Genomic DNA, 21,015 nt, shown 5'->3' with positions numbered 1-21,015 from the left:
AACATGCTAGAAAAAAAACAGGCTTTGCATTAGCATACTTTTTTGAAGGCTAGTAAGTCTGAAAATCAAATCTCTACCATCATTATTTAGTAAACTCATTGATATATCAGTAAAATAACAAACATTGTGAGGAGCAGAAAAAAATATGATGCAAACAGAGACAGCTACACAAGGATTTGTATTAGATTAGTACTTCACAGGATGTGCAGTAGCAAATCTCACATAAACCCTGCCCACCGTCCAGCAGTTGCTGATGTCTTAGCAGACTTAAAACAACATTCATACTAATGTCGACATGAATCTTCATTGTCTGTTCGTAGTTTACTCTTTTCCTCAATGTAGTGCAATCTTGGAGTTGGTATATTTAATTAGCAGGAGTGTGGTGGTGGGAACAGAGGGGTTTGCCCTCCTGCAAAAATGAAAGAAAAACATAATAGCACTATAACTGAAAATATTTTTTCCTTCACTTTTGTAGGGTCCCCCCTGCACCCCCTCCACATTAAATATACTCACTCCAAGATTGCACTACATCGAGGAAAAGGGTATAGTAGGAATTGACAATGTCTATTCATGCCTCATCTGCATGGTTCTCAATTATGCATCCCCTTTCCCCTGTCAGTCACTAAGACCATGCCCACATCTGTGCAGAACTGCCTGCAAGGTACTACACTAATACAAAGCCACTGACAACATTAACACCCTGTCAACTACACCTGTACACACACACACACACACACACACACACACACACACACACACACACACACACACATGATTATCAACTACAGCTACTTGTATGACTGTGGCAGCATATCTCACGTGATTTACTGTGATAAAATTAATGAATAAATGCTTAAATAACTGCCACACAGGAATTAATTCCTTCAGCTTACTGTTGTAAGTATACAATATACAACAAACTGTACCCCCCTCTCCCCAAAAAACTCTCAATGTCTTAATTCAAGCTAAATAATAACAGGGGACAAAGGACCAACATCAGGAACTGTTCTTTCCTTTATGTACTTAAACAATGAGTAAAAAGGTCACACAAGAAAACCAATTGGTTAAAAACACAAAAAGAAAAATTTAGTAAAACTAGAATTCCCACTGTGTGATACCTTATATATGAAAATTACCCTTTAAGGATATCAGGTGTTTCTGCTAAATGGCATTTCTGAATGTCCATGACTTTTTTCTTTTACTTTTATTTTTAAGTCTTTTTATGGACAATTTCAGGCCAATAAAGCTATGACTCCTGAGTGTGAGACAATGTTGAATGCCTTTGCAAGGGCTAGGTATGCAGCATGTACTGATTTACCCTCATCCATTGCTTCAGTAACCTTCTAAAAGAAGTAAACTAAGTCTGTTAGGCAAGATCTGCTCTTCATGAATTTGAACTAGCTTGGGTCAAAAGTATGTAGGTTACCTATTGCAGAATAGTGTGTGTGTTGTACCTTTAAGAAGCATTTCAAGGACAGCATGTGCATATAAATAGCAAGCACATGCTAGCTTCAGTGCCATTTTGAGAGTACAGCCAGAGTGAGCATGTATGAGTGTAATAGCTAGTTATTTTTTAAGTTTATCTAAGTTAAAGTTATTAAGCCTCAGTCCTCATATGTTTGTACATAATAAAGCTGCTTGAATAGAGCCCACGGATGCTCATCTATTTTATCCTGACTGGACGAGCTACATGGTATCAGAACCAGGATTCCAGAGACTGCTTTTCAGATCTACATGGTGCAGAGTTAGCAGTGAAGGTAAACTAAGTGAACCAAGTACAGAAAAGAGTCAGAAAAGAACTAAAGGTAATGAAAAGTTGCACAAATGATTTATTTATTTTAAAAAAAAAAAAGATAAAACGGAGCAATACAAAGGAACAGAATGCATTATTAAGCAAGCAAGAGGCACAAAAGGTTGATTAATTAAATGAAATGTTTAAAATTAAGATATTTGATAAAATGATTATCAGAAAAGCACATAAAGGGTTTGGAATTACCTTGGAGCCACTAAACAAGCATGTTTAAAGTAAAACGGACATGTTTAGAGTAAAATATGCACAAGAAAAGTATAATGGGCACAAAAAAAGATTAAACAAGCAAAATGAATATAATAACAGACAAAAGGGGCATACTAAGCATAAATAAAGCAAGGAGACTGCATTTTATTTGCAAAATACTGTGTTTTGGCAGAAACTGCTATTGTGCATTGATTGAAGCTATTCAGTGTAAAATTTGAGTTATTTGAAGTATCTCAAAGTGTGTAAAAGTGTGTGTGCTTATAACTGTGCATTTATTCTGAAGAGTTTATTGTGTGCAAAGTGCAACTATTTCGTATAGTCCAGTTAGAATATGGCTATTTCTAAAAGTTTCTTGTGCTGGGCGTGTCTATCCACAAAGTGCCACCGTTACAAAGTGTTTCTTGCACTGTAAAGAGTTATTTAGCAAAGTACATCCATTTTGGGAAAGTTTCAATGTGATATGTATTGTTTATTTGCAAAGGTTCATAGGTTGGTACCAGGCTATCGGCTCTAGGGCCTATATAGGCCTAGCCATAACAATTCCCTGGATATTTCGTCCCACAATATTTACTTCCCTGGACCCCCGTCTAGCAGGGTCTTGCAAAGTGCAATTACTTTGAAATATTTTTACTCTTAGCTAGTTTCTGCCAATTTATTCACACAGTGCAGTTATTTTGAAATGTTTCTAAACACTGATAAGAGGTGATTTTTTTATAGTGCAATGATTTCAAAAGTAATCTTGTGGCCAAGAGATTTATTTCACAAAGTTTAGTTGTTCAGAGGCTTGTTGTGCTATTGGGCATAGTTAAAATACTAGCATAAAGTTGTGGCATATGTATATGTGTCTGTATTTATACATACTTGTAAAAGCCTTCGCTGGCATGTGTTAATATGGCAGAGGGATTTTGAAAACCAGGACCACTTGTATTTGATCAGAATATTGCAGAGAATTGGAGAATATTTGAGCAAGAGTATGATATTTTTATACAAGCAGCTTATTCTGATAAAGATGTATGCATCTGGGCATGCATTTTGCTAAACCTAGCTGGGTCAGAGGCCATTGAAAGAGAGCATTCATTTGCGTATGCACCAGCAGTATATGAAGGAGAAGGTGGGAACTGTCATATTGTTGTACAGGCTGAATCAAGGGAAGACCTCAAGTGTTTAAAATGCAAATTCAGGGAAGTGTGCAACCCACAGACAAATGTTACATTAGAGATATGTTTGTTTTACACACAAGATCAAAAACAAGGAGAAACGTTTGCAGTTTATATTACTGACCTGAGAAACAGAGCTAAAACGTGTAGGTTTGGTGACTTAAAAGATGAATTAATAAAGGACAGACTTGTGTGTGGTATTAATAGTGCTGCAGTGAGAAAGATTTTCCTTTGTGACAGTGATTTAATGCTGAGGAAAGCTATTGAGATTTGTCAAATCCATGAAGTTACAGAAAGGCACACAAGTATGCTTGTGAGTGATAAGAGCATGGTTTCAGCAGACTGCAGAGCAAATGTAGGCAACATTCAACAAATGGCTAGCAGAAGCAGGCCTAAGCACATGGCATCTGCTATCCCTTTTCAGGCTCTCCAGGTAAAACCTGTAGTTTTCCAGCAAGTTCTAAGAAAAGGAAGGACATGCTCAGTGCAGTAGAAGGGTGAGTCAGCAAAACCCAAATCAAGCTTTATTGTTAACTGTCACAATTGTGGTGCCAGTCATGAGTCTAATAGAGAAAAATGCTTAGCCATTTCAAAAGTTTTGCAAATCAAGTAAATCTCAGACAGTTATAAAGAAAGGTCACTTAAAAAAGCAAGTTGGTCATATAGAGAGCTGCAACTCTGCTTTCTACATAGATGGTGTGTCAGTGATTGGTGAAAAGATTGATGCAGTAAATTTGTTGGCAAAGAATGAAGTGTTTTGCACTGTCCAGATCAATGGTAAATCCACCAAGCTCAAAGTAGACACTGGTTCAAAGTGCAACGTTATGTCAGCAGACACTTTTACTAAGGTGAGAGCTGGTGAGCAGCTTAATGTGGCCAGTTGTGTGAAACATATTGCTTATGGAGGTGAAGAAATTCAAACCGAAGTCTCAGTGGTACTTTCATGTTATTTGGCTAGGAACTGCTACAGCTTACCATTCTATGTAGTCCAAAGATCTGTGCAGTCATTATTCAGTCTCAGTGACAGTTTGAGAATGAATTTGCTTTCCTTCACCAAAGAAGTTCCATCATATAAGCACATATCCTAGTTCCAATTTTATTGAAGCTATTTTCTTAGAGGATGCTGATGTTTTCGACAACAAGATAGGCAAACTTCCAGTTCTGTATTCTATGAAGTTAGACCCAGAAGTCAGTCCAGTGGTCAGACTACCAAGAAAAGTTCTGATAGCTATGTTGAATAAAGTCAAAGCAGAGTTGGATAAAATGGTGCAGCAAGGTGTAATTTGTCCAGTTACAGAATCAATTGAACGAGTGTTGTCCATGGTACCAGCCCACAAAAAAGGCTCAGATGAAATCAGAATATGTATTGACCCAAGAGATTTGAATAAATCATTAAAGAGACTGCATCATCCCATGCATACAGTCAAGGAAGTCATAGCCCTAATTCCGAATGTCGCTGTTTTTTCTGTCTTGGATGCAAAAAGTTAATTTTGGCAAGTGATGCTTGATCACAAATCTTCACTACTGACTACTTTCAGTACCCCATTTGGAATATATAGATTCCTCAGGATGCCATTTGGAATAAATTCTGCAAGTTAAGTCTTTCAGCATGCAATGGAGCATGTTTTTTTTAGGTTATCCTTTTGCCATAATAGTAGATGATTTATTGGTTGGAGGCAATGATGAAGCAGAGCATGACAGAAGCTTTAAGAGAGTTCTAGACAGAGCACATGAAGTGAATTTGAAACAGACCTCTGAAGTGCAAATTCAGTCTACCAGATGTTACATATGTAGGTCATTTATTTACTAGCACTGGCTTGTGACCTGAATGACCGGACAAACAGCCATTCTTCAGATGTCAGCACCAAATAATGTTCAAGAGCTACAATGTTTTCTTGGTATGGTCAGCTATTTAGGCAAGTTTATACCAGACTTCAGTGAGTTGACAGCACCTTTGAGAGAGCTGATGTGCAAAAATGTTACATGGTCATGGTTGGAACAGCACCAAAGAGCATTTGAAGTCCTAAAGCAGAAAATTACTACCCCACCTTCATTAAGTTACTATGATGTCAATAAATCAGTAACTCTTTCCTGTGATGCTTGGCACAGTTATTGTTCAAGAAGGCAGACCAGTAGTCTGTGCTTCTAGATCTCTTAACCAAACTGAAACGTAATATGCACAAATTGAGAAAGAACTTTTGGCAATCGTATTTGCATGTTCAGAGTTTCATAATTATATCTATGGTCGAGCTATTCAGACTGAAACTGATCACCAACCTGTAGTCACTATTTTAAAGAAGTCTATGCATTCAACTCCAGCGAGATTACAAAGAATAATGCTCAAATTGCAAATATACAACTTCAAAATGGTCTATACAAAAGGGAAATTTTTTTGTCTGGCTGATACCGTATCCAGATCACTCAGAAATACAACAGAACAGCTTCATGCAGAAAATTTTGACTTTGATGTCAAGGAAGTGCACAATTTTTCTATTACAAGACTTGATGAAATGAGAGATCATACAAAGATTGATCCAATTTTGCAAAAGCAGAACCACTACATTAATGTTGGATGGCCATCAAAGCAATCCAGTGTACCACCTGAAGTACAAACTTATTTTCCTTACAGAGATGAGATGGCGGTGGAAGATGACATTATTTTCATAGGTCCTAAAATTGTTATTTGTGCTTCCTTACAATGTGAATACATCCATATTTTGCATTGTGGTCACCCAGGTTCTGAATCTACCAAATGACGTGTGAGAGGACTAGTATTTTGGCCTTCTCTAGCAAAAGACATTGATAAAGTAAATTTTTCTTGTTCAGTATGCAATAGTATTAAATCGCATTTACAAAAAGAACCACCTCATCTAAGTCAAGTTCTTGAACTACCTTGGTCAACAGTAGTCACTGATATATTTAAATGGAACAATCAGCATTACTTAGTGTTGGTAGACTCTTATTCAAACTGGTTTGAGATCGATTTACTACCTAAACTAACATCCACTGTTGTTAACACCAAGATGAAACATCATTTCTCAGTCCATGGTAGTCCACATAAAGTAATTTCTGACATTGGTACCCAATTTACCAATCAGTTGTTTCAGAAATTTGCAAAGGAATGGGACTTTGTACATGTTACTAGTAGTCCAGAATATCCACAGTCAAATGGACTAGCTGAATGTGTGGTACAGAGTTCAAGCAATTACTAGAGAAGTCAAAGCGTGATAATACCAATGGCTTTTTGAATTTTGTCAATCTCAGAAACACACCCCATAATGATATACTTATCTCACCTGCTCAGAGACTTCTATCTAGTTAAACCAGGGCAACATTGCCTATTAATTCCAGTTTGTTGAGGCCTAAAGCAAAGAACAACAGAACAATCAGAGCCAAACTATATGGAAAGCATTCTTTCCAGAACTCCAGCTATGATAAATCAAGCAGATTTCTTTGTCCATTGAAAGAAGGAGTAACAATGAAGATGCAAACAGCAAAACATTCTGACCAGATTGGTCAAGTAATAGGTATGTGTGCTGAGTCCAGATACTATTTAATAAAATCTGAGGGTGTGGAGTACAGTGGAAATTGCAGACATCTTCTTCTGTATCAGAATCGACACTGCAGCATTGTTCCTGTGATACAGGCTCTAGATCTCACAGCAATCCAGTTCCTGTTTCAGAATGTGTCTTAACTTCTACTTCCATTCCTGATGATGTTCCTTTTTTTCCTCAAAAAATGTTTTATTAAAATATATGAGCTGAATACCAAGGAAAAGTTAACCATAAATTAGAAATTGACATTAATGAATAAAAACAAATATTTCCTTAACAACAAAAAATAACATCAACTATTTACAAGGTGTCTACATGAATAAGAAAGATGTTAGTTATATTCATTATATTAATTACTTATTCAGATTATAAGTCATTTAGTGAATTTTTGTTGTTTGTTTATTTAACAGATTCTTGAGTTTGAGCCATGAATTAAGTGCTGGAGTTGCTCTGGAAGTTCTTACTTTAATTAATAGTATCTCTAGTTGACAGGTTTCAGGTGCAATGTTCAGAAATTCTTTCATTGATGGTGTTGAGACATTCTTCCAATGTTTTGTGACTACCTTCCTTGCAAAGGTTAGAATACTCCAAAGAAGAGGGTAATCCTCTTTCTTGACACATAATGGGACTGGCACATTGATAAGAGTTAAAGAGTTGTTTAACATAAAGTTATCTGAATAGTGCTTGTAAAAAAAGATTAACATTTTTCCAAAATGGTTTAATTACCTTGCATTCACAAATCATATGCTGCCAATCAACTCTACGTTCCAGACTACACCTCCAACATTAGATTTTTTTATTAAACATAAGTTCAACTTTGTGTGGAGTAATAAAGGTTTTATGTAGAAATTTCCAAGAAAATCATTTCCATTTCAAGGAGGTTGTGGTTAAAGCTGAGGAAGAAATCATTAAAATGTTCTCACTATTACTAGGATGATAATTATTAATAGTCCTGTAATAATCCCAATAGTTATTTTTACAATCATTTGTATTGATTTTATTGATTTTATATATTTTAGATGAGTCCTTTTTCTGTAATATCCTGATGCATCAGTAATATTGAAAGTTCTACAAATCTAGGAATATCTTCTTTAATTGAGACTTGCATTATGTTTAGTTTTTTCTCAATATGTAATCTACAATTTTGTATATCTAACCGAATTTCATTATGTATGTTAAATTTATTCAAGTTGTAATCTGAAGTATTTATTTTTTCTTTATTCATATACTAATACCAGTATATTAACTGTTTGCCTTTGAAATCATTCATTGTAAATGTATTGAATGTGTGAACATTGTATTGAGTGTATGCTATAGGAAATGTCAAAACAACCAGGTTTTTTATTTTGGATTTTTGTGTATAATGTTTTTGAAATTATTCATTGTTGTGAGAATAAAATATGAATTTATCACTTTCCTTTGGTGTTCTAAAATAAAGTTCTTCAGAATCCATAGAAAGTTGTTGCTGATTAAATTATAACAGTCATATTTACTATTATTACTTTTTAAAGAAATACTTTCATGTATATCTTTCTATTTAGCATAATAATTCTTATTTGTCCAGTAGATGATGGTCTTTGTAATACTTGAGATTGGGTATAATTCGATATTAGATAGATCTGTTTCTCCATATGACCAACTTCTTAGATGATGATTAAATGTCAATCTGGGTTTGTGAGGATGTCAAAGAAAAGTAAGCATCCATGTGTTGAATTCTTTAATATACTGTTTTGGAATGGGTAGAGCTAGTGACTGTATTACATATAGTATTTTTGCTAGTACTATCATCTTTATTATTAAATATCTTTCTTCCGTTGTAAATGTAAATTTATTCCAATTATTGATTAATGCTTTAATTTTATCTGAACAAGTGATGTAGTTTTTGTTAATAGTTTATTTTATAGTCTTAGTTATTATAATTCTAAGGTAAGTTATTTTGTGATCTTTGACTATATATTTAGAAAAGTTTTTGACATAGTAGAATTATTGGTATTTATACATAAAACATTTGATTTATCTTCATTAAATGAAAGGCCTGATTTAGATTGGATTTTTTTTGATAGAATTAAAAAGACAATTAAGGGAATGTTTGTTGTCCTTCAACATTAATAAAATATCATTAGCAAACAGGAGTATTTTGGAATCTAGATTATGATCAAACTACATACCTACTATAACTTTATTTGATCTTATATAATTTGCAAAGGGTTCCATAACTAGAGTAAATAATAGAGGGGGCAGTGGGCAGCCTTGTTTTGTTCCTTTAGTTATTTGTATTGATTGCGGAATATAAGATCCTATTTTTATGTAAGCTAATTAACTATCATAAAGATTTTTTTATAAGTTGTTGAAAATCCTTTGAAAAATTATATTCTTGTAATATTAACAATAGATAACTCCAATTGATGGTGTCAAAAACGCTGTTAATACCTAGGCTTACCAAGGTTAAGCTATCATTTATATTGTTAGTAAAGTGAATTATAGCTACAATTATTTTAATATTATCATAAGCTCTTCTATGTCTTATAAAACTGGTTTGATCATTGTGAGTTAGGCCAGGAAAGTTTTGTATTCTATCTGCAATTATGGACATAAATAATTTGTAATCAACATTTAGTAATGAGATTGGCCTGTAAGAAGTATACTTTGAAGGATCTTTAACTGATTTCAGTATTGGTGCAATAAGTGTGTATTTCCAAGATGGTGGAATGTTTACTAAATTTTGACTGCTTAAAAAGTATGTAATGGTATATTTAATGCTGTTTTGGCATTAATTTATAAAGTTCAGGTATTGTTCCATTGTTTCCTGGGGCTTTGTTAAGTTTTAGTTTATTGATTTAATTTGCAAGTCAAGTCATTAATATAGGCTTACAATTCTTTCCAGATGTTGATCTGTTATCCTATCTTTAGTATATTTTCTAATGAAAGTTTTATTGTTTCTTATTGATCCATTACTGGACTATTTTGATTAAGTTTAATGAAATGTTTTCTGAATGCATTGAGTATATCTTCAGTTGCAGTAACTTTCCTTTTATTCTCCTCACTGTATAATTCTTTAATATGCCTTGTTTTGATCATAATTTTTATTCTAGATGCTATTTTATGTAAATATTTTGGATGTGTTGTATAATTCACTAGTTTTATTTTTTCTAAATTTATTTTAGTTTTGTCATTTAATATTTCTCGATATTTGTTTTGCAGAATATTTATTTGATTTGACAAATTATTATTATCAGTTTTTCTTCTAACTTTAGTCTATCAATTTTTTTGTTGTAAATCTATTAAGTATTTGTCCCTTTGCTTTTTTTAAGGAATACCAGTTTAAAATGTTCCTATTTAAATAGGATTTAAGAGCATCCCATACTTCAGATATATCTGTTGTATTGTTAAATTCTATATATGTTTCAAACTATTTGTTAAATAATTCTTTGAAATCTTTTAGGTTAGTAATATAAGCTAGAATTCTTTTAATTTGGATATCTGCTACTGTCATTCAAAGACAATTCAAAGTTTATAGCATTGTGATTTGAGATTGGAGAAGAGACTATGCTGACTTTTTTTAAATAAGTGACCAAATCATTGGAGATTAAAAAATCTGTCTATTCTGGAGTGTGTACCATGTCTATTTGAAAAGTGAGTAAAGAAGAGAGAGTCACTAGCCAGGTGTTCATTAGCATCCTTAATATTAAGAAGGTTATTAAAATTTATTAAAGCCTTCACTGCAGCTGTTATTTTGCAGTTTTGTGCAACGTTAGTATTTTTTTCATTAAGAATACAATTTAAATCTTCTGCTATAAAAAGGCTTCCCTTTGAATTCTGTAAAATCTTATCCAATTGAAGTGTAGCAGTTTTAACACCCATTCCTGGTATCCAACAAATATTAACAAATGATTATATATTTGATTTGATTTGCAAATTTACTAAACATAACATGTTTTTATCATCACTAAAAGTGTTCAGAATGTTTGATAAAGGTAGTATGGCTACTCATCTTCTTTTCTGTCCAACTTGGGAACTTGCTATAACTGTATAATGTTTGTTATTAAGTCTTTCTATGGCATCTGTTAATAGATGTGTTTCTTGAATAAATATTACTTGTGGTAAAAATAAGTGTATGTATTTGTAGAAATTATTCCTTTTGCAACCACTGTTTAACCCATTTATATTGATTGATATACATTTTAGCTTTGTCATCTTTTAAACTAAAGAACAAGCAATTTAAAGCGTTTTTATATACAGAATATAATAATCCAGTTGTATCTGTAGAAAATTTTGTACTGGTAATAGAAAAAACTCAAGAAATTTATAATAGTATTTACGTTCAGTTTGTATAACTTTGTAGACACCTGAGAATGAATATATGATCCAAAACACATGCAATATAAAATAAATCTAACTATCCTTCCCTCTACGGAGTAAAAATGCTCCTGACTTGAAAGGTAAATCTATCCAAGTCATTCTACTTAGCAGTAAAAGCAAAGTTGTTTCAGCCCAGCCACATTGTAATTGACTTGTTCTTTTATGCCTAGGAAGAGAATTTGAATAACATAGGATTTGTATCAATGGTCTCATGTTAGCTATAACTTCATAGATTCAATTTTTACTAACCAGGTAAATCATACTATTTCTCTACATTTGTTAAAACACATGAAACTTTTAACATACATAAACAGATATCTTCCAATGCACAAATGCATATTTATGCAATCAACTGTACATATATAACATTGTTTATACACTTGGTGCAACATATTATATACAAGTAATTTTGCTAATGTACAAAACAGTAAGATTGAAATTTATAACTTTTAGCTTGAAGCTCTTGAACTGTTGAAAATAGAGTACTCATATAAAGTTTACTAGACAACAGGGAATTTACTATGAGTTAAGTCAGTTCTTAATTTCAAAATACCTTGTATAATTTTTAATGTAGGAAGGTGCTTATTAACAACCAGTATTTTAAAAGTGTTTTTCATATCTTCAGAGTTAACTGGTATTAACCATTGCAATTGAGTTGTATGCATTTCTGCTCTTAGATAATCAGCTGCAATTATGAGAGTTTAGTAGCTGTTGACAGCAAACGCACCATCTACAGTGTGCATGAGTAATTAGTTTTGCCAAAATACCCTGTTTTTATGGCGATCAATGACAAGCAATATATATATATATATATATATATATATATATATATATATATATATATACAAATTCCAGTATCACAATGTTTTTGTCAGTATCAACAGTTGTGCCTCATTTAAATATTTAATGCCATAAAGTCTACTGGACGAAATTCTGAGACTTGTAATAAGAAAAAAATATGATGCACACTTAGTATTATTCTAGTTTAATCTTATAAATATAAACTAAGCTGGTGATAGGTAATATAGGTGTTTTACTTTATAAAATTTGCATAGGAAACAGACTAGCAAAGTGATAATATGTGATTCATTTAAATTCAAAAGTTCAGATTTTATTTATTTTTATTTATTTTCCATTTGTTTATCGGGTTAGTCCGAATGGACACAAGGTGACTGTTTTCAGTGGAGGCCCTGGGAGAAAAACTCCAAATACACAGTAAAAAATTATAAAAAAGAATAAAAATAATACATAATACAAATAATACATTTTCTTAATTTCAGGAGGACCCTTTGATAAATAATAAAAGAATATTAAACAGACTTTAAAAGACTAATGACATTGCAGCTTTGATGCAGTTTAGAAAGAGAAGCCCATCTATGTCTTCCTTTCTGACAAAATATATTTTATAAACTGTTATAAACTGCAATTCAGAAGCACTTGTCTTTTCTTCTGCAAGCAATTGTATACACTTTAACTGTATTTAAATGCTCCCACTTGATGTGGATGACATGTTATATCATTTAGCAAATACTTAAAACAGTGAACAAGAGCATTTTACTTGAGCATGTGACTGAATCAATTTAATACTTGCCCACTTTTCAATATTGATATAAGGATTCTCACATTATTATTCACTTTACAACACAGAAGCTGAAAAGCCAGTCATCCAGTAGTGTATTTCAATCATTATTTCAAGTCATTGTGTTCAAAATATGTTATATATACATTAATTGCCACTCCAATTATAAATTCCACATTTTATAATTATGAATATGTGACATGGCTGCTCTGGAGATGACCTGTTTCTATTAAACCTCTTATGTGTGTTAGAATTTTTATGGTTGACAGTGCTTTCATTCAAAGTGGAAAAAAAATGTGAAGAGTTAGCTTGAGCAGTTCAAAAATCTTCACCTATGAGCTATACCTTCATGTGCACATATAATCCCTGCAAAGAGTTTTCTATCATGGTATCCACATTTTGTTTTATAGTATAGTACAACTTTTAAAATTATCCCCAGTGAATATCGCCCCTTTTTGATTCTCCAATCAGCCTCTTTCACTTCTCTAGTACCCCTGTCTCTCTACACAATTCAAATAACTTAATTATAACTTCTGTAGAGAGCAAACTATCAGTTGTCATCATTTACTAAGAAAACATTTTCATTTACAACTGCCCAAACAAAAGTTCAACACAGCATTTTACAGCCTATGTCCATCCTCATCATTCAATTTATCTCACCACGTACTGAACAGAATGAAATGCCACTGTAATATGCATTCTTGCCTTCTGTTTAACAATGTAAAGCACATTGCTTGAAAGGACAGTGACCAAACTTGCTATGTGCCAACAGTAATAGCAGACAATATGACACCCACCAATGACATTTAACATAAACAAAAGCATCGACTGACTGTAGTAACCAGCATACTCACTCACTCTATCTCTCACTTATTGATAGATGCCATAAACTTCACCAATTGCATTCCAACTAATTAGAAAGCCTGCCGAAGGGTAAGAAAGAAGGTTGCAGCATCAGGGAAGTTATTCAGCACCCAGGGAGACAACCATGTCAAATCTTGGCAACTCAAAAATGACTGCATATACAGATCTCCTCGGAATCTCCCTCCCAAGATATTACTTCCTACTACTAGAGGTTATCATGGTATCATCAATGCCCAGGCAGTCAGTAGAAGCAAAGCAAATGTCTGTAACATCAAGCACCTTTACCCAAAGGCTTCTTATTTTCCCTCCGATCAGAAAATGAGAAAATGAACAAAAAAAAAAAATCACCACTAAGGTTGCCTCCAAAGCCATTTCTAAAAATCCATGACACCACACAGTCAGGCATTCAGACATGATAATAAACATTATTTTGACAGAAATGAAAGGTGCCAAAAGAAAGAATTGTAATTAAACTATCACGTTCACTGCCTTATTCAACAGCACTTAAGATATGCAAACATATATATTGTCAACATAAGAAAATGAAAAAGCCTTGTTTAAAACAGGTATCAATCTCTTCCATTCATTCTACATGTGAATTACTTTTAAGCATTGTTTATAAACATATCCAAGTTAAGCACCACAACAATACCGCCCCTCTCTCTTCCAAAGAAAAAGGAGAAAAGGAAAAAAAAAAACACAACTTTGCCAACAAATCACCTCCTAGTCTCATAAGTCCAAGGTAAACAGCCATTCAACTATTAACAGTAATTGAGTAATATGAAATGCAGACATATTAAAATAGATAAGTCTGATAAATGAAATTACCTTTAGTATATATGTTATTTTTCCTATTAGTGTTTGAATGTATGGCAATTTGTCTTTTTCTATAATGTAATGATCGTGCCATGAATAATTAAGATGAAACTTGTTAAGAGAGAAAAAAACATTTATATTATATAAATGAAAAGTCTTCTATCTTTCAATTTCTTGTTCTTTTCAACATTTTTTTCATCCATTTCTTTTTGCCATTCTTGTCAGGGAACTGGTATTCCATCCCATTTCTTTGGGCTGCTCAATTTTATTTATTTATTTATTTTTTTTTGTTTGTTTTTATGAAGGTTAGTGCAGAGTCTAAATCCTCAAAGATTTCTGTTTCATCAGAAAGAAATAGTTTTATTCTTGCTGGAAAAAGTAAATGGACTTTGATCTGTTTCTTCTTCCATTATTTGATTAATGGCAAAAAGCATTTTCTTTTTGAAATTACTGTCGAAGAATAGTCATTGTCAAATCATACTGTCCTTTCATTTAGTTTGATGGGGGATTTTACCCATGCAGTTTTGGAAATTAGTTCATTGTCCTGTGATGAAAAGAATTTAACTATGACAGATCTCAGAGCAGTGTTTTTATCAGATGAAGGTATAGCAAGGGACCTATGTGCTCTCTCTATCCCTTATGACAGTACTTCGGGTAGTTCTAATGTACAAGGGAGCCAAGATTTAAAAAAACTTATTAAATTATTACCTTCAGTCTTCCCTGGTAAACCAGAAATGTGGATACTATTTCTTCAAGATCTGTTTCCAGATCATCTATTTTGTTTAACAAAAGTGAGTTCTGTTTTAGTATGTAATCTGTGTTGTTTTCTTCTTCCGGCAGTCTTTTTTCCATATAATTGAGAGCATATTCTATTCCTATTGATGATTGAGTCTCCTATATTTTCTCCATTTGTTTTGTACACTTATCTTTGAAGTTGTCTATTTTAATATCCAGTCTATCCATTTTTGGTGATAATTTGTGTATGTTAGTCAAAACCATTTGGAGTTCTTCTTGAGTGCAGTGTCTTGAGAGTTAGATTTAGAAGAGCTCATCTTGTCAGTAGAAATATCTTTCAGATATTTATTTGACAGGAAAAAATGAGAATATTCAAATAATTTTTATATGTTATTGTAGAGAATAATTTCAATTATTACTTTAAAAAAATACGATAACTTAGAAATTAAAATTTCCTGTCAGAAACATGACAAATATAGCAGAGCTGAAGAATTCTGCTTCTATCTCCTCTGCATCTTGGCCACACACCCTCCTGATGATGTTTCTGATGCCCCTAAGGTTGAACATTCTGTAGAGACAGTCCCAGTTGCTAGACCTAATTCTAATTTCTATGTCACATGATTTGGTCATATTTCCAGACCTTGTGTGAAATACACAGTAACCTGGACATAATTGTCTATATGTATTTACTTCTGTATAATTGCATGACAAAGAATTATTTGAATTAATTGCATGTCAATTGATGTCGTAAATAATGCATGACTATTTCTCAAAAAGGGAGGATGTAGAATAGTGTCTGTGTGTGTGTGTGTGTGTGTGTGTGTGTGTGTGTGTGAGTGTTGTACCTTTAAGAAGCATTTCAAGGACGGCATGTACATATAAATAGTAAGCACATGATAGCTTCAGTGCCATTTTGAGAGTACAGCCAGAAAGTGAGCATGTATGAGTGTAATAGCTAGTTAGTTTATAAGTTTATCTAAGTTAAAGTTATTAAGCCTCAATCGTGGTGTGTTTGTACATAATAAAGCTGCTGGAACAGAATCTACAAATGCTTGTCTGTTTCATCCTAACTGGACAAGCGAAAATTATGCCCTTATTTATTAATTCTATAATAATCCTTTTCATAGCCTTTGTAGATGAGGCTGGTCAGGCTTATGGATTTATACTTACCTTAGTCTAGTGACACCCCAACTTTGTGCAAGGGGATGACTGTTGCTGTCCTCTACTCATCTGGCATGAAGTCTGTTTGGAGACTGATAATAAATAACTTCTGTACTGAGTGTGACAAGTCATGTTTTGAGGTAAATAGTAGGCAGCTCAGTTTGTTATCTGGACTTGTATATAGTGCCTTGAAGACTTGTTTTTATGAGATTTAAAGGGGGGTATAGATGCAGGTATGTTGGCTGGGAATATAGGAGGGAGAGAGAGGTGAAGTTTGGACTAACTTTGTCTGCTGGTATATTGGCTATGACCTCTGGATCCATATATGTGATATTTTTTACTACTAGCTCTCTTCAGTACAGGGCATTGTTTCTGTGATTTCTAACAGAGTTAACAAAGCCTTTATGGTTATCCCTCACCTGGGTGACTATTTTAGTTCATATCTGGCTTTGATCAATCTGATCATGGTCCAGAATTCCTTGTTTAGTTTAGCAAGGGTGTTATTGGCATCTTGAGAGTACAATTTATTTTTGTGAGCAGTGGCTTTATTTATTTATTTTTTGGTATAGAACCTGCTTATATTAGGTCTCTACAATAGGGGTTTATTTTTAAATTTGAGTTCTGAGGGGGTAGATATGTCTATGCAGCTATTTACATGTACGTACAAACTAGCAGCAAAGAATTCTGCATAAGCAGTGGAGTTATCAAGATATAAGGTGCTCAGAATTTAGCCAGGTCATAACCAAGTTTTTGTAGATTAGTCTTGGCATAATCTGTGAATACTGAAGTATTGTGAGATGCTTCCAGCTTCAGTCGTAAGGTAAATGTAACTGATCTGTGGTCCAAACTGACTAGGAAGAAAGTTACAATTAGTGGGAAACAAAGCTGTTTCATATTGGTAAGGACCAAGTGCAGGATTTCATTGCCCTGGCTGAGGCCCGGATTAACTGGTCCAGACAGTTTACATTGATGACGTCCAGAAATTTCTGCCCATAGATGTTTGAGTATGTATAAGTCTCAAAATTTGTGGAGAGGAATTTGGATTCTCCTAAGAGAATGAGAGAATGGTGTTTGGCTTAATATATAGGGACTTAGTGTCGGTTAGGTGGGAAGTATGGGCTGAGCAGGACATAAAAGTGGTCCTACAGTTAACCATAATGTGGTAAGGGGTTTTGTTAATAGTATATTAGATATGGAGAGGTTCAAGGTCAGTCACTATCTTGTTTAATGAGCCTGAAGATGATTTATTTTTAAGAACATGGATACACCATCACCTTTAGTGCCATAATCTAATGCTCTGGGCCTGAATGTTTGGTAGGCATTGAAATCCTGCACTGATAAGGTGATCTAATTAAGCAATATACGACAACGTGGTGTGGTATATTGAAAATGTACCCATGGTTGGTGTGGTTTAATCATGAGGGTGAAGCCCGAGTGATTAAATAAAGCCAACCATGGGTAAATCTTCAATATACCACAACCACGGAGTCGGTTATTGCTATTATATAATGACATTATTTAAAAAAAAAAAAAATTACTTTTTTTTAAATAATGCCTTTGTATAATGGTGCATTACTGTTCTTCCATTGCTTGTGATGCACTGCTTCCTTGTTTTGATGTACTGAGCATGTGTATGGGACTTGCGTCCCACACATACCCAGTACATAAATGTTTTGAAATGGAAGCAACAGAGAAAAGAAAGTCTCAGTTGCTATGTTTTTTTTTTTTTTTTTTTTTTTTTTTTTATTTGTTAAAAAAAATTGTTTTGAGCACTTTATACCAACGGAAAAAAGTCTGGGCGACCAGACCTTTTTCCGTTGGTATATTGTGGGATTTACAATGGGCACGCTGGCCAATCAGCGTGCATGGTTTGGAATATTAATGGGGGGTCATTGTATAATTGGTTTTAGACCATATGTCTGTGACATGGTATATATCTATGTTTTCCGAGGCAAGAAGTGTTTTTTTTTTTTTTGTTAAGGTTCCCAGTGTTGAGCAGCAATAACTTTATGTTATCCAAATCCTGTTTGTTGTGTCAGAAGTTTTGGAAGACTGATGTTGCATAGAAAGGCACTATGGGAAAGGACAAATTTTTAGCCAATCTATGAAAGCCTTGGTGGTGGGAATATGTGCATGCCATCCCTGGCAAAACAGTTTACCATCTCTTCCCAAGTTGATACCATCTTAAAATAATGGCAGAAGCTAAAACAATTGTTTAAATCTATAATTTTTGTTCATACTGAGGCATTATTTTTGGTGGTGGTAGAATGCTGCTCAAGACTAGATTCCTATCTGACTCAGACATATATTCTGAAAACTCCATCATGTCTCTCTTTATATAGTCCAAGGAGGTATGTCTCAAGTCATTTACATCTGTGTGCCCTATGACTGTGCCACATGTCTATCTGTGGTGAATACTGGCACCTGATGGGCAACTAACTGTGACGTTCTCCTTGCACAGCCTGGTGAGTGTTGCATCAGTGTGTCTCACAATGGAGTCACCTTTGACTAGGATATTGGATTGTGTGGAGGTTGGCCTTATAGGCTTTGAACTGAGTCAGTGTGACTCTTACATGTACATTTCATGGTGGGTGCTGAAGGTACTTGTTTTTTAGATTACATTTAAGAAGCCTTTCTGGTTTAGGTAGGTTATTTTTAACAGCCTCAGTATATGTAGGTCATTGTGTTTGTTCTAAGCTGTATGTAATTGATTTAGTGTGGTGTTGTGTGGTACTGACAATGTGCATGTTATTTGCTCTGGCATTGTGTGAGAGCTTTGTCTCCAATAACACTGTATAACTACATCTCTTAAACATTGTCTCAGTTTGTTTAAGTAATAATTAGCTGTCAACAGAAATGAGACAATTGCTACATTGGTTCAGGATCCAAATTCAATCAAACTTGCTACAGAGATACTGAAAAGTGCAAATCCATAATGTGGGCTGAAGGTGGGATTAGTGCCTATGAGGTTCAGATTTAGAGTAATTACTGGAGGTGCTGTTTGTCTGGTGATGGAGACAGTGCTGGCATCAACACAGCTCTATGCAACTAGGAACCAGTGATCCTTTACTCCTTCTCACACCATTTGCAAAAGAGAAGCATTAGTCCCAAGCTACTTCCTAAGAAGTAGTATTAGCAACACAGCTGCATGCAGCTATGAGTCAATGGGCCTTTGCTCTGTTTCTCACCAGAAGCTAAGGAGTTGTACTAATCACATGCTGCTTCCTGAAAAGTAGTATTAATGCAGATGCTGATGGGATCAGTACACTTGCTATAGTCTTCTCCTTAGAAGATACTCTATATAAAACTTACAGCAGATGTATGGAACAGAGCCTCTGCTCAAAGTCTCTGAAGAGTGTCTCATCAAAACTGAACCAGAACAATCAGTGAAGTCCCATAGACAATAGCCAATCAGAGACCAGCTGGAATTGATGCCCCTCCGCCATATCTGTCATTAGGAAAAAGGCATTAGCAATAATCTGAAGCTGGCTCCCAAGAAAAATGTTCAGGCTTTCCTGTGACTGGTACTTTCCAGGAAGAGTAGGAAATAAAGGCATCTGCTCCCTTTTCACCAGAAGCAAAAGAGAAGTTCTACTCTCAAGCTAACTCCTGAGAGTAATTTCCTAGGCTCTTCAGTGATGTCAGTCAAGTCCTAGGTGTTACAGATTTTAAAAGAAAAAATGGAAAAAGTGACTAATACCAGCTGAGTTACACATTGTTAATATACAAGTTTTAATTATTAATATCTACTTCTGAATAACCAAAATGTGAATACATTTTTCAATAAGTACTGATTTTGTTAGAAGGTGTTTGTTTCAGGATGTTCATACTGGTTTAGATTAAGTTCTATAGAGGCTCATATTTTAAAATCAAATATCTCATGAGTGTTGTTAATTGTCTAAAGAATGTTTTCTCTTATTTATGCTAAAGATCTTGACCTTCACTTCTATTTTTGCAATATAGTCGTAACTAAATTTTATATACATTGAATAACTAGTGTTCAATATCATATTCATTAAACCCCTATTATCTGTAATTTTCTACTTTTAATTGCAAGTGGGAAATTACTTTTTAATGTAATAGTGCTTTCCCTTATAAATTTACATTGTTTTATAATCACAACACCATTAATATTTGTTTCTCAGTTTCTTGTTTGACTTTACTAGCATGTTCATAAGTAAATACAAGGCAATCACTCTGCAAACAATTATACTTATAGCCAATACCAGGCAGTGATCAAAGCTGAGATTAAACCTGTACCTTGTGTCTGTGATGTAAATACTTAAATTGCTATGTCAACTTTCAATCACTGTTGTTTGTAAACCATTATACAGTCATTATTACCCTAATCAAGTTTTATCAGAAAGTCTAATTAGAAAAATTTTTAATGAGATTAGAAAAGAGACAGAAAAGTAATGAGAGCGACAAATGCAGGAAAAATAAAAATATTTAATGCTATATAACAAACTTGTTTAGAAAGTATGTGTGAGTGTATTCTTTTTTTGTAATGATTATCTATATAATAGGAATTAGTATGTCTTACAGCTGATCTTTTAGTGGGTGCTTAGTGGCCTAATAGTTACTTCCTCATGTTTAACATATCAATATAAATGTTCTTATATAAAAAGGGAGTATATGTCTGTGTAAATATTATAATACTAATTCTCTTCTTAAACTCAATTTTGTTTAAGACATACTAACCTGAATATGAATGAGTATAGTTATACAAATTGAAGTTAGACATTAATAATTCAATTAATAATTTATTTTCAA

Source organism: Protopterus annectens, chromosome 2.part1 (genome assembly GCF_019279795.1).
Source record: "Protopterus annectens isolate FY-2018-M chromosome 2.part1, PAN1.0, whole genome shotgun sequence".
In the NCBI taxonomy this organism is placed as follows: Eukaryota; Metazoa; Chordata; order Ceratodontiformes; family Protopteridae; genus Protopterus; species Protopterus annectens.
The sequence above is the reverse complement of the archived record's forward strand: the minus strand, read 5'-3'. Positions refer to the sequence as shown.